We start from the raw sequence: 24,437 nt of genomic DNA, 5'->3' as shown, positions 1-24,437 counted from the left end.
ACAATGAAAAAAACATAAGAGATCAATAATTGTTTTTAAAAAAGCAAATGATTTATCTTTTAGTTCCTTCTTTTCCTCCAGGTCTCAAAAGTTGGTAAGTTCTGCCTGTCAATTCTTTTCTATGTCTTTGCATCCCAAGTAATGTCAAATACTTTACTGGCATTTCCAGAGTATGAGGTGGGGGTGGGGACTGTCAAGATCTAGCATCTGCATGATATCACTTCTGAAGACAACAGAATTTTAAAAAACTGACAGATCCCAAGACTTCTACTGTATCTACTTTTATTCCCATACAGAGTCGATGTTGAATAAGGCTAGCAAATTCAGGTCTCTCAATTTGGTGATGTTCAAACCAATTGGTTTCCAGTAGACCTCAGACCCTTAGGAAGATCTGAATCTCTGATTTTTAGAAGAAGAAAAAAAAAGACTTATTCAAAGGTCATTAAAAGTGTCAATAATGCCTAATGGTATAAATCTACTATTTTTTTTAACAGCTTGAGATTTCCCTTAAAATGTACACTGCTTAAAGTTTGTGTAGAAGGGGAGAAATTAAATTAACTTGAGATTTTTAAAAATTGGGAATGCTTCTGAGAATCTAGGAATGCTTAGCCACTTTTCCCCCCAGTAAAATGAATTGATCACTTTAAAGATGGAATAGTGAAAAGAACATTAAGTCTAAAGCCAGAGTATCTGAGTTGGAGTACCAGCTCTGTCTCTGCCTATATTTGTGAACCCCAATTTTCTCATCTGTAAAATGGAACTAATGATATTCACCCTGCCTACTTCATAGGGTTTTTGTGAAGAACACACTTTGGAAACCCTAAAATGCTACGTAGAATTGAGTTTTTATTCAATCTTTTATTATTAAACATGGACCCACTGTAGTTACTACATTTTCTTTGGAGGTGCTCTAAATGTGTGTCATTCCATATATGGACATCTAAGCCACTTAATTTTTAGACTAATTTATCAAAAACCATAATTGTAATTGATAACATCTCATACGAGCTGTACGTGCTGGGATCAACATTTTACACCCTAGTGAGTAATGAGGTTGCTACCTCAGTGATGGCATATGCCTGAATTTGGATGAGTGTGGTCCAATCAGGATGAACCATGGTGAAATTCCTTGTCAGTGAAGAGGTGCCTCACCATTAGTAAACTGATTGTAACGAACATCCAGTCCGCCTAGGCTGAAACAAGGCAGAGGAAAGCTGTAGATCAAGTCTGGTCTGCTCACATGCCTTTCTCTCCAAGGGATACCACAGCTTAAAAGAGCTTTTCACCCTTTTGGAGCCCAACCTTTGACAACTTGATACAAACTTATTAGACCTTGAGGTGGGGAGAGAAAAAAGCTGTCGTTGGCAGCGGCTAAGAGATTATCAAAGGCAATCCCACTTCAGAAGCTTGTTAAATTGACTGGCAATTTTTTTTTTCTGGGTGGGGAGGGGTGAGGTAAAAGGCATATGATAAGGCTTTTGAATTTGCTTGAGAATTAACTACAGGCATTGCTTTAAAAGTGCAGATTTCTTGGAGAACAGAGGTTGCTAAAATGAGTTAAAGAAATAATAAGTGGCTTTTCATCAGAAGAAAAGGAAAAGGGAGTTAGTTCACCTGACTCCTGACTCCTTATATTTAATTCTTTGCATTGGAGAATGGATCAAATCCAGACAGATTTATGGGATGATATGGGAAAAAATAGATGGAAAAAACCATGGTTTTCTTTAGAATTTTAGAGGAAGTTGCTGATTGTAAGCTCTTTTAAATAGGGAATTGGTACTGCTAGAAAGGAGTCTTGCTCATTGGCCCAACACAACTCCACAAAGGCACCATTCTGCAGGAGCTGGTCAGAGAGAGAGAAGTAGAATGGATGGTGATGATTTATGAATTCTCATGTAGCTTCTCTTGGCCATCTGAATTCTCTTTGAAGTGAGTGTCTATGGGGAGATAGATAAGGGCAAGCTAGCTGGAGTGATTGGGAATTGTGGCCTGTGTTGTCTTTGTAATAATTTCTTTCCCATCAAGGAAATTGCTCCCTTCGTATTTGAAGTCTTCTCAAATACTTTTCAATCAACTGTCTGTCATATCTCACTTTCATTAGAACTACGTGGATCAGGGACAAATTGAATGTCATCTTAGTGCTCCCAATCAACTCTCCAAAACTATAGATTACAGACAAAAGCACTGAATATGAAGTTACATTCATACCAGTGATCACATATCTGGATCACTAAAAAAGAATCCCATTTTCATTAGGACTAGATTAGAAAAGATGGTGCATATAGATAAATTTTGGTCAAATGCATGTGGTACCATATACTTCCATATCTTTTTGGAGGATGTCCAAGTGATAAATACTGGAGAGAGCTCTACATTTCAGGTGGGGAGGGAAAATTCCTTTCATCAGACAGGTACCTGTCTACTAAGAAATAACTTTAGAATGTGTTTTCTGATATCAGATCTTTATCCTGTGATAAATTAAAGTTTGTAAAGTACTTCCTGGAAATGCAACATGTAAAGCGCATAGTCCGAATCTTGGTCTTAGAGATTGAATGATGAACACACTTCCCTCTTCTTAATTGAGCGACAAGACTATAGAAGCACAATGTTGCATACGTACTCTGTTAGACTGGCGCATTTCTTTTCCAGTAGATTTTGCTGGACTTTTTCTTTGTTACAAAAGAGGCTTCAATGGGGGTAGGAATTTATCAAACTATGACTGGTGACCAAATGAAAAAAAGCTCAATAAAACTTTCTAAGTGTACATTTCCCCAACTTCTTGGAATCTACCCCACAGTGTTTCTATTTTTTTTTTTCTGTAGAAGAGTTGCTTATGTGAAATAGGTACATCAATGTTCTTTAGTCCAACAAGTATCTATTAAATGCCAAGCCCTGACCTGGAGAAAACAAAAACAAAACAAACCTGTCTTCAAGGATATTTTATTGAATATAGAGTTTTAACTTATTATGTGTTGTGGACCTCTTCAACAGTCTGGTGACCCCTTCTTAGAATAATATTTTTGTTTTTTAAAATTCAGAATTGAAGGAAATACTAAATTTCAACTAGAAGTTAACAAAAATAATGGTATAACTTTTTCCCCATCTAAGTTCACAGGCCCTTTGTACAGATGCCATATTAATAAACTTCTGACATGGGGGATGAGCTAATACAAAGTAATTTCAAGAAGAAGTAAATGCTATTAACTAGGTAAATTAGGAGAGGTCTTATGGAGGATGTGGTGTCTGAATTGTGCTGTGAAGAAAATTGGGAATTCTACAAGGTGAAGTTAAAGAGGGACCACGTTCTGGAAGTGGTAGGCTGCTGTTTCCTGATAGTTTGGGACACTTTAGGATATCTCTCTGTTATCTACATGGCATATTCTTCAACTAGCTTTTGTACCTCCCTTTCCATTTGGTTCATTTTACTTTTTCAGGAGTTCTCTTCAGTTTTTGTGCCTTCTTTTCCATTCAGCCATATAACATATGTACATACACAAATACATACAGGCACACACATGCATGTGTATATGAATGTATATGTGTACATGTTGTGTGCATGTACATAATACAGATATGTATAACATGTAAGTATATATACATATGTGTACATATCGTGCACATACACAAATACCTTTTATATTAAGATTTCAAGAAGCCAAGTGCCTCCTTGCTAAAAAGAAAATTTGTCCAACAACCTAGCTAGCTTACCTTGTCTATTTTTGAAGAAATAAAGTTATGGATAGCTAGGGTGCTATAACGGGAGATGAATGATTTCATTCTTTTTTAGTTCCTTGTGAGGTTTTTCTCTTTTTAAGCTCTTATGGTTGTATGGGACAGTAATTTTAGGTTGGGGTTTGCTCAGACTAATTTTGTAAAAGTACCGTGAACAGCTAAGAAATATGCATATTCCCTTCTATTCTGATCCAGCAATTGTCAGTGACCCTTCTAATCCAGCTTTTCTAAAATTCTGTTTAATTCCTTAATTTCTTTCTTGTTTATTTTTATTTTTGTTGTTAGATTCATCTAAGAGTGGGACACTGAGATCCCTAACTATCATGGGTTTGCTCTCTATTTCTTTGTATAAATTGACTAAGTTTTCCTTTAAAAACTTAACTATGGTGCCATTTGGCACACATATACCAAGTATTGGCATTAATTCATCATCTATGATACCTTTAAGCATAATTAACTTCTCAGTTTATCTCTCTTAATCAACCATTTTACTGCTGCCTTGTCAGTGTGGTCATGATGGCTATTCCTGCTTTTCTGAGTTTACCTGAAGCTAGGTTTTGCTCCAGCCCTTTATTTTAACTCAGTCTTTCTATTTCAAGTTTGTTTCTTGTAAACAACATATTGTTTCAGATTAACTTTGTATAAATAAGAGATTAGAGGGTTTAGAGAGTGGCCTGTAAATGATATTATTCAGGAAAGGCCTGATCTGTAGATGGGTTAATTATACAGTAAGCAGGGACAATAACTAGTCAGAATACTGTACTGACACCCCCATAAAATCTTAGAAGACCTAGAGGAGGTCTTTACTATGGTTTATGTTGAAATTTATTTTTTATTTATTCATTTTCCTAGCTTGTTTATTTATTTATTTTTGCAAGCAATCTCTCCCTTCCACTGCCCTCCCCCCCAACAGAGATAAAAGAAAAATCAACATTTCATTACAAATATACATTCTCTGGCAAAACAAATTCCCAAATTAGCCATTCCCCCAAAATGTATGTTTTCATTCTACCTTCTAAGTCCATCATCTCTCTTGCAAGAGGTAGGTAGAATATTTCATAGGCAAATCCTCTGATATCTTGGCTTGTCATGATATCTATCAGAATTCTAAAGTTTTCAGAGCTGTTTTTCTTATGAAGTTTTTGTCATTTAATAAAATGCCTTCCCAGCTCTGCTCATATCACTCTTCAATTCATAAAGATCTTCCTGGTTGCCTCTGAAACTGTTCATTTTGGTCACTTCTTAGGGCACAGTAATATTCCATTATTTGCATGTGTTCAGTCATTTCCTAACAGATAGGTACCTCTCAAGTTTATAGTTTAGGGCTGTAATGAAAAGAGCTGCTAGAAAGACTTCTGCACATAAGAATTCTTTTCCTCTTTCTTAGATCTCTATATAGCATCTAGATGCCCTACTTTTTCAGACTATGAGAGGTCAGGGTTGTTGCTGTGTTTTTCCTTCTTTCTCGAAGAAGACCATGACATCAAGATCATGACAGGACTTGCAGTTGACTTTGATTTGAGTGAGGGAGGGCTGTGCAAGGTTGTCAGCCTCACTTCTCCTCCAGAACCATCTAGGTCCAGTGGCCTGATATTCATCAGGATGACTGGCGATGGCCCCTAGGCCATCCTGATATAATGGGAGATCCTGACCTTTCCAGGCTTAGGTCTTATCACAATCTTACTTTGAGTGAGATACACCTATTCTATAAATAGGCTTCTTTAAGTTACTCAAGGGATGGCCTAAATAAAAAAAAAAAAAATCAAACTGGGAGGGGAAAACCCTCAGGGTTCCTGGGTAAAAGAGAAACAATTACTATTTAATTATCACCCACCTTCTTCCTTCCCCAATCTAGCTGAGAACATTAACCCCATAGTGACCAGAGGTGACTTTCACCAGCTTGCCTGGCCTGTATTTGGTATACAAAGCCACCCATCTTTCCCCCTTCCCCAATCTAGCTGAGAATTGAGCACTCATCATTTGTGGGTGCCACTGGGAAGAGGTCAGGGACAAGACATACAAAGGCTGAGCATATAGTTGGCAGTAGTGAGGGAACTACCCACATGGATGAATTTGCTAATCTGTGGGAGCACTGAAGGAGCATTTTGTGCTGGAATATCTTGGAGATGTTTTAATTCAAAGCCTTCATATTATGAGGAAACTGAGGCTCAGATCAGGTAGTTATTTTGCCCAAAATTATACAGGTCAGAGGATCAGAGGATCTAGGGAATGGATTTGAACCTAAATGGTGTAATAGCATCCTGGATTTAGAGTCAGATAGACATGCTCTGAGCTCCTTCTCCCCAAAATCAGGCTTCCAGTCACTCCAGCATCACTACCTGTTCTTTCATCCTTTGGGCGTCCTATCCTTGAGAAGACTCTCATGCTCATTTGTGCCCTTAACTTCATCCCTCACATCTCTCCAAATCATTTTTCACACTGATGCAAAATGGCTATTCCTACAAGAGATCTATTTTATTCCCATGCTCAAAGATCTTTCATAGCTCCCTATTACCTGTGGGACAAAGCAAAAATTCCTAAATGCCCTCCACAATTTGCCTTCTACCCAAGACAATATTTGAAAATTGGGCAGACCTTAAAGTATTATATGAATGCTAGCTAGTCCCTTTTCAGATAGTTCATATTATTAACTCACTCCATATTCTAGCTAAGTTGGACTAAAGATTGTTCCAAGCACACCCTTCTCCTTGCTCCCCTACCCCCCCAATCTCTGGATCTTTTCAAGGCCCCCTAAACCAGGGATGTCTTCCAATGGCCACCTCCCTTTTTAGTCTCTCTTAAGACTCAGTTTCACTGTCCACACACTCTAATCCTTTCCAATTCCCTCAATCATTTGTTCACATTACCAGGTATTTATTTATCTGAGTACACACCCTGGGGGCAGGTAGGTGGAGCAATGGATAGTGCACTGGGCTTGTTACCTGGAAAACTAATCTCTCTGAGTTCAAATCGGACCTCAGACACATACTAGCTAGGTGGCCCTGGGCAAAATCACTTTACTCTGTTTGCCTCAGTTTCTTCATCTATAAAATAGAATGGAGAAGGAAATGGCAAACCACTGCAGTATCTTTGCCACGAAAACCCCATAATGGGGTCACAGACAGTCAGACACAACTGAACCACGAAAGTATACCATTTATTAATTCCAGTAGAGGATAAGCCCCTAGGGCAGGGATGTTTCATTATTATCTTTACTACTTTGCAAAGTATCCTACACAAAGGAAGTGCTTAATAGATGCAATCTTGAATTGCATTGAATTGAATCCAATTGAACCCTGGTACCAAGGAATCCACAAGTCTTTGGGTATCCCGGGATTTAGGAAATTCCACTGATATATCTTTGGGCTGTGCTTTTACCATTTGTCCTGACCATGGGATCCTGTGGGACTCTTTTCCAGAGTTGAGGTTACACTATTAATTATCTCTCAGGCTTTACAGAGCTAGCTGCGTTTTGCCCATTACTGATGCCCGCACATGCTTAGTTATCTACAGTCTTGGATGACTAACAATGAATGCTGACATCTTCAGTCAAGTTGCATCTTGTCAAGGTGAGTCTTCCTGACTCCAGGCCCTGCACTCTATCCACTGCCACACCCGGCTGCCCATATAAGTGCTAACTATTGTTATATGGGGAAGACTGGAAATTACTTCTATTCAGACACCTAATTTTTTCTTGGAAAGGGATCAAGCAGAGGATTCAAAGTTGGAAAAAGACCTTAGAGTTCACCTAGTCCAACCTCCTTATTTCACTGATGAGGTAACTGTGGCTTAGGGAAATAAAATGAATTCTCTAAGGTTTCACAGCTGAGATTCAAACCCAGCTCTTCTGCCTCTCAAATACATCAGAGGTTCTCAAAGTGTGGTCCAGGGGCCTCTCCAGGTCCCAAGTCCTTTTCAGAGGGTTCTTGAGCTCAAAACTATTTTCATAATAATGAAAAGCAATTACATAGAACTCTACAAGTTTATGGAGCACTTTATAAATCTCTCATTTTATCCTTACAACCCAGGGAGACAGGTGCTATCATTATACCCAACTTACCAGTGAGGCAACTGAAACAGACAGAGGTTAAGTGATTTACCTACAATCAGAGTTAATAAAAGTCTAAGGCCAGGTTTGAACTCAGGTCCAGAACTCTATCCACTAGACCATCTAGCTGCCTACTAAATAAAACAATAGATATCGGTAGCTATAACTTGCACAAAGGCTCTTTAAGGGGTCATTGATAATATTTTTAGAATGTAAAGGAGTCCTAAGCCTAAAAAGTTTGAGAACTGCTCTGACGTGCCAAGCTTGCTGTCTAACTGCTCAATGCAGTCAATGAAAATCATTGGCCAAGCATTTATCATAATTTTGCAGACCATTGCTTGTTAATAAATTGGTCAATTAACAAACACTTATTAAATTATTACTGTGTGCCAAGCCCTGTGTTAAGTATTTTGGATACAAGCAAAAAGGTGGCCCTTGAACTGAGTATTGAAGGAAGTTAGTGATTCTAAAGGGCAGCTGGGTGGTGCAGGGCATGGAGTACCAGACCTGGAGTCAGGAAGATGAATCATCCTGAGTTCAAATCTGGCCTTAGAAACTTAGTAGCTGTATTACCTTGGGCAAGACACTTAGCCCCTTTTGCCTCAGTTTCCTGTAAAATGAACTGGAGAAGTAAATGGCAAGCCATTCCAGTATTCTTGCCTGGAAAAACCCTAATGGGGTCATAGAGAGTTGGACACAACTGAACAATAACAATGATTCTAAGTGATATAATTGAGGAGGCAGAGGTGCAGGCCTAGAGAGAAGATATGGGAGCATCACATAGCTAATCAGACTATAGCCAGACCATAGAGCACATGCAGCTGAGTTATGGATGAGAAGACTGGAAAGACAGGAATCAGGATGTGAAGAACTCTAATGGCCAAATAGAGGAGTTTATTGTTGACCCTAGAGACAATAAGAACTCACTGTAGTTCATTTAGTAAGGGCGTGACATGGTCAGACCTGCCCCTTAGGAAAATCACTTTGATAACTTTTTACATTTCTTTAGCTAGTCAAAATTATGTACTTTCAGTTCCCCAAATGTGGCATGTAATTTCTCAACTCTGTGTCTTTGCATAAGCTCTCCCTTGTGCCTGTATTATATTTTAGAGCCACACTTGTGTCTCTACCAGAGCACAGCAGTGGCTAGAGAGGATTTCTTACTCCTACCCCTCCCCATCCCCTTTTGGCCAATGCATTTTGCCAAGTAGGTAGAAGGTAGAAGTTCCTGAGTCCAGTAGGGAACAGTGACACATGGACACAGACACAGACATACAACAGAGAGAGGGCAGGAAGCAGCTTCAAGGAGAGTGAATTCTAGGGGGGAGATAAGAGAGCTGACTATATATTCAAGAAAGAGCTAGCCCTGGCAGTGAAGAGACAAGCTATGAAAAGGAACAGGGTAAACCCAGGGATCCTGGCTGAGTTATAATTTTGGAGGTGCAGACTCACAGGATACCTTTAGAACCAAGGTAGTAAATAGCACATACTTGAGGACCCAATCTGCAAGTCTGAGAGTGTTGATTTGGGGAGAGTGTTGTATTAATAAATAAATTTGCAAAGTATTTAGTGACACTTCCTACATGCCATTAGCTCAATATCCATACTATGGATGGGTTCATAGGCTTCTCCTGAGAGGTCCAGCTAGCTGTATGGCCTTGGCTGACCCTAGACCCCACTCCCCTATACACTCAAAATGGAATCAACTCCAAGAATTTGCACTTAGATGCCCTTCCCCTGTTCACATTCAGAACATGGAAGAGTCAGTCATAGGATTCTTTACCATCTCATCCTCCATCCTCCATGATAGGTGTTGGTGCAACCGTATTCATGAGAGTCTTTTTGTTCATGCTTATTACATACAATACAAGATGAGAACCACATGCCCAATGAAGTTCTATGTTTTCTGGTCTTGAAAGAGAGCTTCTCAGAATGAAAATAAGCCTTCCTCTCTGAGGGTATGCTTTCAGATACCCTTCCTTTCATTCATTCTTTTCTTGGCATTTAACATCAGTTCTGAATATCTGAATGCACTAAAACATGCTCTATTTTCCCCCTCCATTTCTCTCTATCTCTCTCTATCGTTTTCTCTCTCCATAACTCTCTGTTTCTTTTCATCTCTCTGTGTCTGTCTCTTTCCTCCCTCCCTGTTATATTTGGTTAATTTATTAAATGACATATCTTGTTACATAAATACACAGTAGCTAGATTTAGAGTATCCTGATGCTGTTTTAAGGCTAGAGGGTGGAAGGAGAGGAAAGATAGAGGAAAAGGAGGAGACTGTGAATTATTTCAGAAAGCTGCACAGATGTATCATCTCTGCACAATTTTCCTGTCTTCCCCTGAGATTCTTGACTCTGAAAACTGGGGATAAACAAAGTGAACTCTTAATGCAAAAATATAAAATGTAGCTTCCTAGGACACCAGAGATTTGGTAGGATGTGATCCAAGACTGTATATTTAATTCAAATAAAACTTAATTAGATCAAAGGGGTGATGAGTAACAGTTTATAGAAAGGAGGAGGAAATAACACACTTTAAACTTTGCCAATGGTTTAATGCCTCATTTAAAGTCTCACAACCCTGTGAGTGAGGTGCTAATATCCCCATTTTCAAGGTGAAGAAATTGAAACTTAGAGAGATGAAATGGCAACTTGCCCACGGTCACCCAACAAAGTAAAAGTTGGATATGTGACTGGAATTTAGGTCTTCCTGATTCCAAAGCCAGCACTTTGAAGGTAATGGAAGGTCACAATGAAGACAGATAGACTCAACACTTATTTTTGTACCCAATGCCCAAGGCCCTTCTATGTTCCTTTCCCCTCTGCCCTTTCACAAAGGAAAATGGGCTCCTCTATTCTAACTCTGGGCTCAAATAGACCCCAGTTCATTCTGGAGGGCCCTCATCACATGGAGGGGCAGTCTTTTCTCTCTCTCTCTCTGACTCTATATCCCCTCTAGAATAACTCAAGAGAAATTTCTAAAATAAATTGTAGATATGGTGCATATCTAGAGTCTGTCCAAAAGAGGAAGTAAGATGTCTTCTAGGAAAGGTACAACATGGTTATCAGGTAGAAGATGAAAGACAGAGGGTAGAAAATAGAAGGAGGTAGAAGATAGAAGTTTATTTCCTACCTCAGAGAAAGCTTAATATGAAAAATTCACAAGTGCACAGTAACAGATACAGAAAATGGAAAATATCTCATTTTTTCCATTACACTTGTTATACAAAGTAAGGGCTCTGGACAGATATTTTGCTTTCATCCTCACCTTAAAACTTCAATGTTTGAGTAACTCAAAAAGGGAACTGCATTTGGATGTCATATGACTTATGTGCTGCAAAGCAAGAAGACACAAAACTTTATGGGATACTTAATTCTTATCTCCCAGTATGTAAAATGAGAATAAGCAAAAAAGACCCTTATGAAAATAATTACACTAATATATTTAATGGAGCATGAGGTAGAGGAGAAATCCTATGATCAGATCTTCCAAAGGAAATCGCCAAATACAATGATGCCGTTCTGAAGATAGGCACAGGACAGGATAGCAAAAAGCATGTTAGAAAATATATCACCATGTAAAACTACACACACTCTTTAACCCAGCAATACCATTTCTAGGTCTGTATCCCAAAGAGATCATAAAAAATGGCAAAGGACCTACATATACAAAAACATAGCAGCTCTTTTTGTGGAGGCAAAGAATTGGAAATTGAGGGGATGTCCATCAGTTGGGGAATGGCTGAACAAGTTGTGGTATATGAATTGTAATGCAGTATTACTGTGCTATAAGAAATGATGAGCAGGCGGACTTCAGAAAAACCTGGGAAGACTTACATGAACTGATGCTGAGTGAAGCAAGCAGAACCAGGAGAACATTGTACATGGTAACAGCCACACTGGGTGAGGATCAACTTTGATAGACTTGGCTCTTCTCAGCAATGCAAGGAACTAAGGCAATTCCAAAAGACTCGTGATGGAAAATGCTCTCTACCTCTGAATGCAGATTGAAACATACTATTTTCTCTCTCTCCTTTTTGTTTTCTCCTTCTCATGATTTTTCTCTTTTGTTATGATTCTTCTTTTACAACATGACTAATGTGGAAATATGTTTAATATGATTGTACATGTATAGCTTATATCAGATTGCTTACTCTCTTGGGAAAGGGGGTAGAGGAAGGAGAGGGGAACATTTGGAACTCAAAATCTTGTAAAAGTGAATGTTGAAAACTAAAAAAACAAAAAATAAAATTTAAAAATAAATTTTATAAAAGAAAATGTATTCAGTTTGAGAAATGAATTTACTACTCATAAGTTTTACATCTGCATGTTATAAATACTTTCTTCCAGAAGGGAGGCAGAACTGCTAGAAAGGACAAGCACTGAATCACATTTCCCAAATGAAATTGTCCTTATCTTAACAGAGAGTAAACAACGGGTTACTGACATGAAATCATATCAAAATGACCTGTCAACGTTCAGTGAGATCATTGACTAAAGGTCAGAATCATCCTCAAATTTTAATGAAGTATAATGAATATTCTGGAGCTACTATTCCAGTGCTTCCTAACATTGATAAGTTTGGCTCCTATATCCTCTCAGGGATCTAGGGGGTAGCTCTGAGGTGTCGGGGGGCTGTTTAATCTAGTACCGTATATAGCTCAGAAGCCCCTACTGGTGTGTTTCTTTGATATCACTTAGTCAGACTCAATTAGCTTACTAGATCTGTTCAGTACCTCATCAACTACCAGTTAGTAGAGTGGGGTTTTAGAGCCTTACAGTTTATCAAATTAGAGGACCTGTCATGAGTCTGTTCATCACTACATGACTGCGTTGAATTCCCATTGATATCCATCAAAGTGGCGCAGAAGCTAAGAAAGAGCCCTCCCTTCACGGCACACACTTGAATCCCTTTCCTTACACATCACACCAAAGAAAATGTTCTCCTTGCCAGCTGCCTACAATGACTCATCAGTTAAGGTGATAGCCCCCCCAACCTGACATCTTTGAACAGAAAAACCAAAAAATACAACAGTGCTCAGATATTTACTAGGTAGGTCACAGAGTTAGAAAAAGAGCTTGTAATATTAAAAAATGTTGGGGGTAAGCAGGGAGAGAGAATATAAGCCCTCCCCAGGGCCTCCCTGAGAATGTTCTGTAAGTCTGTGTACTGGTTGAATACAGGTAGAATTTTGGACAGGACCTGTGTTTTCATTGCTGTAGAAAGCCCCTAATAAGGAAACTTAATTTATTAATGTAGAGATACCCCTTCTCTGAAACTTAGAGTCTTTTTCTCTGGCCCAGGGGCTGAGGTGAGTGATTTGTCCAGGTTTACGCAATCCAGTGCATGTCAGAGGTGGGACTCTGGCCAGATCGTTTTTATGATGAGAATGTGTGTGTGTGTGTGTGTGTGTGTGTGTGTGTGTGTGTGTGTGTGTGTGTGTGTGTGTGTGTACTTGTCTGGATTAGTATGAGAGTTCTGAGATACTGATTCACTTGACATATAATTTACAGTCTAAGACAGTTCCCTGAAGTCCTGAGATGGTAGGTGATTTACTCATGGTCACGTAGCCAGTATGTGCCTAATGTAGGCTCTGACATAGTTCTTCCTGATTCCAAGACTCCACGCTAAGCCTTTTTTTCTCTCATCTCTTATCCCAGAGACAATCTTGAGTGATAATTGTGACACAGTCACAATTCACTGTGGCTCGGTCTTTACGAATCTGAATTGGGAAAAGCAAAGCATATCTTTATTTTACTCAAAAAGGGAACATCACTTTTTGCAGCATCTTCTGTGTTTGTCGTGAATCGAAAATGTTGTGAACAGGTACTTACTGAAGCAGACCAGCTAAGGCATTTAATTAGATTCAGTGAAAGCTTTCCTTCATTTCCTTTTCAAAACTTTGTGATGAGGCATTTAGGTGGTATAAAACATAGACCCTGGATTCAGGAGCACCTGAGTTCAAATTCAGCATCTGACACTTCCTAGCTGAGTGACCCTGGGCAAGTCACTTAGTTCCTCCAAAAATTAAAAATAAAACAACCCACAAATTTGAGAGGTGCTTTTATTTTAAACATTATTAATATTGTTCATGTCAGTTAATTATGTGAGGTCAAGTGACTAATGTTAGGGTCATAATGTTCAACTAGAACCAAACCTTTAAATGCCAAAACTGAAACCAAGTCATTTAGACAAAATATAGAGAGGGTTAATTCCTTAGTTGCCTCTGCCCCACCCATAGACAGGTGTTCCTTAGGCCCAAGACTGGAAAGGCAGGGTATGAGTTCTTTGGGCAGGGACCCATTTTGTCTTTCTTTGTGTGACACCAAAGATGCTAGCAAAGGAATGACCAGCATAGTGTGCTTGCATTAAAGAAAGTGCTGTGCTCTATAAGCAAAGCATAACTGTAGTAACTCAAAAGAAATATGAGATGCACAAATTTAGAGCCATCTCTACTTCAAATGTTCATATGGACTATTTGTGCCCAAGCATTCCAAGCTCATATTGGTCTGATCAGTCATACTCCGACACACTATAACTTGACTCCAACATGGTGATGTCATTTTGGTCCTCTTCAAGAATGAAGGACAACCACCAACCAACCAACCATTCCCACACCATTTCACATACAGTAAGTACTCAATAAATGTTTGTTGACTGACTGACAGACTGAAAGGGACTTTTGTCACTCCAGTTTGGTCTAGGAGAACCAATATCTCCAAGAGGATTCTGGGATCGCTTTGCAAAGAGAAGAAGGACATCAATCTGATTTGATACAACACCTTCTGAATCTACTCAACAGGAAATAAATCACTGAATGGACTATGCTCATAGATAGACCTGGATATCCCATCTCCGCATTTGGGAGAGGGTAGGGGTCATCAAACAGAGGCTATCATCTGTTCCTGGAGTGAGCTTCCTTCTTTCTTAGGCCTCCCAAGGCTCAGCGTGGGCACCTTCTTTTCCATGAAGTCCATCTTCCCCCAACCAAACACATCCAGATTATTTTGCGTTAATTGTGTGTCTCTTCAGGAAATTCCCCAAGGACAAGGACTTGTCCTTACACCCCTTGGTCATCAAATGAGATAACATTTGTAAAGCTCTTCTCCCAGTGCCTGGGTCATAATAGTAGGTGTTTAATAAATGCTTATTCCCTTCCTCTTCCTCCTAGGCCTAACACAATATCACAGTAGGTATTTAATAAGTATTTGTTGTACTGAATTAATTCAAATAAAGAGCAGCCCTTCTCTGCTGGAGAACATTCATTTCAAAATCAATACATGCCGATAGAGGTACAGTTTAAAATTTGGGGGGGAGGCTCACAATTTAAATCATTATCAAAAGTAAATGGAATTTATAAAGCCACTAAATCAACCCTGAATGATATCCACAAAAGAATGGGACATTGGACTAAGCATAAGCTCCTTCCTTCACGAAAAGAAAGATCAGAATGCCTCTTACGCTCTGCCAAATAAACGAATAGAAATCTAACAAGGGCAGGCAGCCCTTTTATTGTGACTTTCCTTACAGCTCAGTTTAGCTGTGTGGACACCAACGAATTCTGACACTCCAAATGGTTATTTGGTCTCAAAACCTAGAATGCATGAGAAAGTATAGGATAGTCCATGAGTTGTCTTTCATGTTTTGCATTAAACAAGGATGGGGAAGCTACTTATATTTTGGATTTCTTCTCAGTCTCAGCTCTTTTTAAAAAACTTAATTTTAATGCCATTTGTGTTTATATCACTTTCATTTTCAAGTATTTCCTTTTCTCCACTCTCCTATCCCCTACTAAGTCATCCCTTACAAAAGAGATTTAAAAATGAAATAGTGTGGCCTGTGGTTCAGACCCCACCCATCAAGGGTTCATATGGAGCCCAGATTCATCCTAGAGTCTCAGTGCCATGAAAGAGGGAGATCAAATTTTCCTCTCTCACTCTGTGGCTCACTGTAGAACCATAGTACTGCCAGGAAAATCTCTCCAACATTTGTTAGATCTGGCTCATGTCCAAGGTGTCTCCCCCAACTCTCCCTGATCACAGGGTGTCTTCTAGAGTGGGTGCTTCATGGAGGCTATGAATAACAGGCATACAGCAACCATTTCTTTGATTCACCTTGGAAAATGCTTAAAATCTGAAAGATTTCTAAACATATGCTATCAGGGACAGAAAAATAGAACAATGACCCATCACACAGATTATACTCTTCCCAAAGGTAAAGACAATGTTATGGGACTAAAATAGATACTTCCTTGTCATCTCGAACCTGTACTATCTGAGCAGCTCATAAGTTCCAGATTTCCTGACTGGCCAGGACATAGTTTGGTTTTTCTTAGTTTTTTCAGCAGCTGCATTTTCCTATTTATGCCAAAGAGCAGAGCTATTTCAGGAGCCACCCTCCAATGGACACACAGCAAATGCTCAATAAATATTTTTTATGCACCTCCTATGGGCCACACACCATGCCCAGTGCTGGTCTCTTGAAGTTATCACCAGGGCTGTAACCATCTCTTTAATCATCCATCGCCTTTAGGCGAATGGTTTTTTGATCTGTGCTCAGAGAAGAAAAGAGAAGTCAAAAGAAAGTAGCAAGAAACTGAAGAATATTCTCTCTGTCATGTACTCATAGCCAAAATTTCCATTGGAGAGAGGCAGAGAAATCCCCTCCTCTCCCCACCCTTATTGGAAGTTCAAGAGAGGAAGTAATAGAAGAGTCCATTAAAAAGGAAACTGAGCTGGTTCTCATCTCCACCTCCTCTTGTAAAGCCCCAGAGAGCATCTCCTTCCAGTTCCTTGGGACAATTCTTTTTAATGCCACTCTGCCACCAGTGACCAGTCAAGAGTTGCTGTGTCATTTCAGCAAAGAGCAGGTGGTTTAGCAAAGAGCCAGAACTCCAAGAACTTCCCCACCCCAACCCCCAATAAAACAGTCTAAAAAAACCAAGAAACCCATAATCCTTTCAATAAATGCAATATTCCAAACTCATAATCTTTCAGCCTTTGCAGGGAAGGGAAAAAGGTACATTTTCTCAGCTCTTCTCCAGAACCACATTTTGCCATTGTAATGAGAAAGCATTCAATTTCATTTCATTGTTCTTCTGGTTTACATTGTTGTAGTCACTGTTTCTTTTGTTTTCCTGGTTTTGCTTATTTTACACCAGTTCTTGTTTTTCTATTACATTTTTTTCATATTTGCTGTCTCTTGTGGCACAGTAATATTCCATTACATTTCATGTACCATGTACCACAATTTGTTTAGCCAATCCACAGTCAATGGATACCCATTTTGTTTCTAATTTTTTGCTACCACAAAAAAAAAAATGCTGCTATGAATATTTTGGTGCCTAGGGGACTTTGTTTTCTGCCTTTGACCTACTTGGCTTCTATGCCTAACAGAGTTATCTCACTCCAGTTTTTAACACAGATCAAATCTCATTTCAGCAAATGGCAAGCCCACATTTTAACTCCTTCATAGTAGATTTTCATTATAATAAATATTGCTTAAAATAAACCCCAAACACCTGATCTTAGCTGTACATTAGAATATTCTCCTGAGTGTGCCAATCCTCACCCTGTGCATACCTAGCCATATGAAAATGTTTCCGAAGAAATGTCCCTCACTCAAATTATCATCAACTGTGTCTTTGGGTCCATGTCTATATAGGCCAAGTAAAACATAACATTTTCTAAGAATGTGAATAATGTGACAATGCTGAAGTCATGTTGCCTGCAAAAACCAAAATACTTTTCCTAGTCTTGTTTTGTCTTCTAAATAAAGCTGCCTACATGTCCTGTTTCCCTTACTAGTCACGGCCAAGGAATTAGACTGTGCCCATATGTTTTCCCATGTGTGTGCTATGTAAACTCTGTCACACAATCAACTGTTGGATGCTTTTTCTCTGCAGGGAAATAGTCTATTGTATTATATGGAGGAAAAAAATAACACCTAAAACAATGTACCTTATTTGTAATAGTTAAATTAGTTTTATTATTCAAACACTTTAAAAAAGTCTTTACCCATGAATTAGCGATAATTTTTTTATCATATGTCTTATAATTTGTCTAATTTTAAGAAAATATAAATACAGGAAAGGTTTCAGGCCTTAGGAAAAATAGGAAAGCTATATGGAATATAGTGGAAAAAAACATTGGGTTGGGATTAGAAAGCTAACTAGGATCCTGTACTACTACTTTAGACTAGCCATTTCCTTCCTTAGGATTCAGCTTCCTCAACTTGAATGAGGGTTTGGACTAAGCTATTGATAAGATCCCTTCTAACAGAGATTAGGAATCAGAAACCCTGAGTTCAAATACTAGATCTGTTACATATGATCTATGTAACTCTGGAAATGTCAGTTCTCTTCCCAGGGACTCAATTTCCTCATCCACAAGGGATTACGGATCATAGATCTAGTTCCTTGTAAGAGAACTCAGAGGCCAGCTAGTCTACTCTCCCAATTATGTTGATTAATTGAGCAATTAAATTAAATCAATCGTATTGATTACTAAATATAACAAATTTATAGATAAAGAAATTGAATATGAGGGAGATTAAGTGATAAAATCTGTACTGATAAAACATATTATAGGCATGTCTGGAACTCAGGTTCTTGGACCAGAAGATCTCCAGCCTTGATTTATATTTCACAAATTTCTATTACAATTGGTAGTACTTGTAGATGGAAATAACTCTCTTAAATTTCTATAATTGGGAAGTTTCTAGTCCAATCATTCAAGTGGTGTTTGCTTGTCCTCAGACAATCTTTTTTCCAGGTATAGAGAGCCCAAGGTTTGATTTCTTGCTGAAGGGAAATTGGGATAAAGATCAAGTCTTTTCAGCCTTCTCTAACCAGCCCCACCCATAGAATTTGCCTAAAATGGAGGATTCTGATGGGGAAAAGCTGAAAGAAATTTTCTCACCACTGTTTTATTTACCTTCTTTTGCAGTTGAGGAAGTACAGTGCTGGGAATACTTGCAACAGGTAGTCATACTGGATAAGAACTAAGAATTTCAATGAGTTTCAGTTCTTACCATCAGACAGATAAGAACTGAACTGAGACTCAAAGTAGATGGTAGAGGAGAGAGGTGAGCTGATGGTATTGTAGCATGGACATCTCCTACCTCCTGTGAGCATCCTGGAAGAGAGGAAAAGTTTCAGTCATTGGCAGAAAGAGAGAATAACATCTCCTAGGTCAAGGAGCTAAGTAGAAAGAACTCAAGCTTTCTCTTCTCCTCTGGTGTCCCAATAGCACCACTATTACCACCCCCACAGTGAGTAATGGACAGAATAACAGATAGTTCTGAAGACAGAACCTCAGCTGATGACTGGAGCTGAAGAATAAATAAAAGGGGAATAAAAGAACACTGACCAAATTGTAATCTTCCCCCTCTGGGTAGGGGCTTACTAACTATAATGATAACCAGTAGGTAGTAGATATTGAATCGAGTGACACAAAAGAGAACTGGCTATCTGGATAGCTACAGAGCTACAATACAATGCTTTCAGCAAAATTTGGAAAGACATGAACTGATGCAAAGTGAAATAACCAGAACCAAAAGAACATTGTACACAGTGACAGCAATATTGTACAATGATCAGCTGTGAATGACTTAGCTAATCCCAGCAATACAAAGATCCAAGAGAATTCTGAAGGACCTGTGATGAAAAATGCTATTCAGCTCTGGAGAAAGAACTGATGGTGTCTGAAGGCAGATTGAAGCATACTTTTTTAAAACTTCCTTTTTCTTGTTTTATTTAGTCTGTGTTTTCTTTCACAAAATGACTAATATGAAAATATATGTTGCATATATATAGCCTCTATCAAATTACTTGCCTTCTCAATAAGGGGGGTGTGGAAAGAGGAAGAAAGTTTGAAACTCAAAATTTTAAAGAATGAATGTTAAAAGTTGCATTTACATGTAACTGGAAAAAAATGAAATTAGCTACTTTGGAAGATGGTGGATTTCACTGTAGGTCTTCAAATAGCAGATTGCCACTTCTCAGTATGTTATAGTGGAGATTCCTTTCAGCTATGGGTTGAACAAGATGGCTGCTGAAGTCATTTCTCTGAAAATTAGACCTACTCTAAAATGGAAGTGGCTACCTCAGAAGATGTGGGTTCTTCCTCTTTTTTGGTCCTCAGGTGATTACTTGTGGAAGGGTTTATTGTTGAAGTCCTAATCAGATTAATTACTCAACAACAAATCTGTATTAAGTACTGAGAGAAATGATTATTAATAACCAATGATTTGGGAGAGACCCAGACTTCCCCCTTTTTCTATAGTCCTCATTTCAAAGTTCAGTCTCTTGAAAGACATCACTGATAATGAGAATGAATTAACTCTCCTCAATCTTGGTCAGATCCCACCCAACCTTATACTAGGGTTTGGGTGGGGATAAATTCTTGATTAGATCGTTCAAGGCTAGAGATAATTTAGAAGTGAATGACACTATCCAAAGTTCATTAGAATAGGTCCAGCCCCTCAATGTAATATTCATTCTCTCTCATTGCTTGTTAGCCAATCAGAGTTGATTGCCTCCCTCTGGAACACCCACTTTTCCAAGGATATATAAGCCTTAAGCCTGGTATTTCATGTCTTTGCTATTTGAGAGTGACACTGGCCTCTTTTATTAAAATGCTAGCATTATTAATAAACTGACTAGGAAGACAAGGTCAGGGCCAAGGTGGCGGAGTAGAAAGACGCACATACACATAGCTCCGAACCCACAACCCACAGAATGGCTACAGGGGACCAACTCATGGTGAATTCTGCACCCAGAGGCCACGGAATATTGGAGCAAGGGAGATTTCTGTTCCGGAGAGACCTGCAAACCTCTCGCAGGGGGTCCTTCACGCTGTGGACTGGGCGCCGGGACTGGGAGCAGAGGGCAGCCCTGCAGCGGCCGCGGCACCGAGAGGAAAAGATCTGAGCGGGCTTCGGGGATGGGATCTCCAGCGGCCACGCGGGTCCCTCCACCCACAGAGGGACCTGCAAACCTCTCGCAAAAGGTCCGTCGCACGGCAGACGTGGAACCCAGCCCAGCCCAGACCTGCTGCGGCCACAGCACCAAGAGAAACAGACCCGAGCAGGCTTCAGGGACGGGATCTCCAGCGGCCGCACAAGTCCCTCCGCCCACAGGTGACGGGGGTCGGTGAGAGAATCTCTTTGGCGGGTCGAGAGGGGAGTGGGGTGCCCCCATGATTCGGGCCCCCCCCCCCCTGGGAGGTAGAAGCTGAGAGGCGGCTGCAGACCGGGGCTCCCCAAGGGGGCAGGAGCCTGAATCCATTGTGGAAAGTCTGTGCATAAACCCCCTGAGGGAACTGAGCCTGAGAGGTGGCCCTGCCCCGACCTGACCACCTGAACTTAATTCTCACACTGAGTAGCAGCCCTGGCCCCGCCAAAAGCCCTAAGGCGGGAAGCAGCATTTGAATCTCAGTCCCCAAACGCTGGCTGGGAGGACCAGGAGGTGAGGTGGGTGTGAGGAGAATATTCAGAGGTCAAGTCACTGGCTGGGGAGAATGCCCAGAAAAGGGAAAAGAAATAAAACTATTGAAGGCTATTTTCTTGGAGAACAGACATTTCCTCCCTTCCTTTCTGATGAGGAAGAACAATGCTTACCATCAGGCAAAGACACAGAAATCAAGGCTTCTGTGTCCCAGCTCACCCAATGGGCTCAGGCCATGGAAGAGCTCAAAAAGAATTTTGAAAATCAAGTTAGAGAGGTGGAGGAAAAACTGGGAAGAGAAATGAGAGGGATGAAAGAGAAGCATGAAAAGCAGATCAGCTCCCTGCTAAAGGAGAACCAAAAAAATGTTGAAGAAATTAACGCCTTGAAAACCAGCCTAACTCAATTGGCAAAAGAGGTTCAAAAAGCCAATGAGGAGAAGAATGCTTTCAAAAGCAGAATTAGCCAAATGGAAAAGGAGATTCAAAAGTTCACTGAAGAAAATAGTTCTTTCAAAACTAGAATAGCACAGATGGACGCTAAGGACTTTGTGAGAAAGCAAGTATCACAGAACATAGCGAGAAGATTGGAAAAATGGAAGATAATGTGAAATATCTCATTGGAAAAACAACTGACCTGGAAAATAGATTCAGGAGAGACAATGTAAAAATTTTGGGACTACCTGAAAACCATGATCAAAAAAAGAGCCTAGACATCATCTTCCATGAAATTATCAAGGAAAACTGCCCTGAGATTCTAGAACCAGAGGGCAAAATAAATATTCAAGGAATCCGCAGAACACCGCATGAAAGAGATCCAAAAAGAGAAACTCCTAGGAACATTGTGGCCAAATTCCAGAATTCCCAGGTGAAAGAGAAAATATTGCAAGCAGCTAGAAAGAAACAATTCAAGTATTGTGGAAATACAATCAGGATAACATAAGATCTAGCAGCCTCTACATTAAGGGATCAAAGGGAATGGAATAGGATAGTCCAGAAGTCAAAGGAACTAGGACTAAAACCAAGAATCACCTACCCAGCAAAACTGAGTATAATACTTCAGGAGAAAAAATGGTCTTTCAATGAAATAGAGGATTTTTAAATTTTCTTGATGAAAAGACCAGAGCTGAAAAGAAAATTTGACTTTCAAACACAAGAATGAAGAGAACCATGAAAAGGTGAACAGCAAAGAGAAGTCATAAGGGACTTACTAAAGTTGAACTGTTTACATTCCTACAGGGAAAGACAATATTTGTAACTCTTGAAACATTTCAGTATCTGGGTACTGGGTGGGAGTACACACACACACATGCACACACGCACACATACATAGAGACAGAGCACACAGAGTGAATTGAAGAGGATGGGATCATATCTTAAAAAAAAAATGAAATTAAGCAGTGAGAGAGAAATATTGGGGGGAGAAAGGGAGAAATTGAATGGGGCAAATTATCTCTCATAAAAGAGGCAAGCAGAAGACTCATTAGTGGAGGGATAAAGAGGGGAGGCGAGAGAAAAACATGAGGTCTACTCTCATCACATTCCACTAAAGGAAAGAATAAAATGCACACTCATTTTGATAGGAAAACCTATCTCACAATACAGGAGACTGGGGGACAAAGGCACAAGCAGGGTGGGGGGGATGATAGAGGGGAGGGCATGGGGAGGGGAATGCAATCTGAGGTCGACACTCATGGGGAGGGAAAGGATCATAAGAGAATAGAAGTAATGGGGGACAGGATAGGATGGAGGGAAATATAGTTAGTCCTATACAACACAACTATTATGGAAATCATTTGCAAAACTACACAGATTTGGCCTATATTGTATTGCTTGCCTTCCAAAGGGAAGGGGTGGAGAGGGAGGGAGCTAAAGAAGTTGGAACTCAAAGTGTTAGGATCAACTGTAATGTTCTTACCACTAGGAAATAAGAAATACAGGTTAAGGGGTAAAGAAAGCTATCTGGCCCTACAGGACAAAAAAGAAGACGGAGACAAGGGCAGAGAGGGAGGATAGAAGAGAGAGCAGATTGGTTACAGGGGCAATTACAATGCTTGAGTTTGGGGGGGGGGAGGGGATAAAAGGGGAGAAAATTTGTAACCCAAAATTTTGTGAAAATAAATGTTAAAAGTTAAATAAATAAAAAAAATAAATAAACTGACTAATCAGAAATTGTCTCTCAAACTTTTAAAACACCATAGTACATATTAAATGGTAGATACTGTGCTTGATGTTGAGAATTACCCCCCCCCCCAAAAAAAATTAAATAAGTCATCTAATTCTGAGATTCTGTGATTCTATTGTCATGGTCACGTGGTATTTTTCCACTACGGCACATTCCCCATACACTGGAAGCAGGCATAACTGGTCATCCATTGTTCCCTTTGGGCAATGTTCAGGGAAGCATGTAGACTACTCTTTCCCTTCCTATTTGATCCAGGAAAGAGAGAAAAGTGGAGGAGATCCTGTAATGGAGGGGGAAAATAAAAGATTGTGTTACTCTGTGGGGCTGAAAGATTCAACAACATATTCTTTATGACTTGTATCAGATGGATGTGCTACCTTGATTGATGTTTGATTTCACCAGAATAGGGACTCTGTAGACAGAAGCAGAGCTTAAGTCCTACATAACATCTTATCTTGGGTCATTCATGTCCATGTCTTTCAACAAATGGTCCATAGAAGATATACCTAACATTGTGGAAGTCTCCTTTTTGTTCTTTTAATATCTCAGAGATACAAATGGATAGCTTGGTTGTCTCACTCTCACTTATTTCATGACAAGTCCACCTTCTATTGCAGTCATCCATAGCCTTGATAAATGTCTGTTGATTTCCTTCGTAGCAAGAGTAGTATTATAAGTAAGGTAAAGTTTATATGAAGTCATGTGTCAACTTGTTGATGACTGGACAAAGATGGCACCTGAAAAGTACGAAGAAATTTTCAAAATCTTTAGTAGGTGTTTTTTCTTTTTACACTATTTTCCCTTCCCAATAACTCTTCTCCCCCAATAGAAGCCTTCCTTATAACAAATACAGATAATTAAGCACAACAAATCACACTGACAGTGTCTACAAATGTATATCTCATTCTCCATTTGAAATTCACCACCTCTCTGTTGAGAAGCAAGAGATCTAATTTACTGTCAATCCTCGGAAGTCAAGTCCAAGTTATGTTTGTGAATGATTTAAGAACTGAGTGAAGGGAT

This window comes from Notamacropus eugenii, chromosome 6 (genome assembly GCF_028372415.1).
Source record: "Notamacropus eugenii isolate mMacEug1 chromosome 6, mMacEug1.pri_v2, whole genome shotgun sequence".
Taxonomy (NCBI): domain Eukaryota; kingdom Metazoa; phylum Chordata; class Mammalia; order Diprotodontia; family Macropodidae; genus Notamacropus; species Notamacropus eugenii.
The sequence above is the reverse complement of the archived record's forward strand: the minus strand, read 5'-3'. Positions refer to the sequence as shown.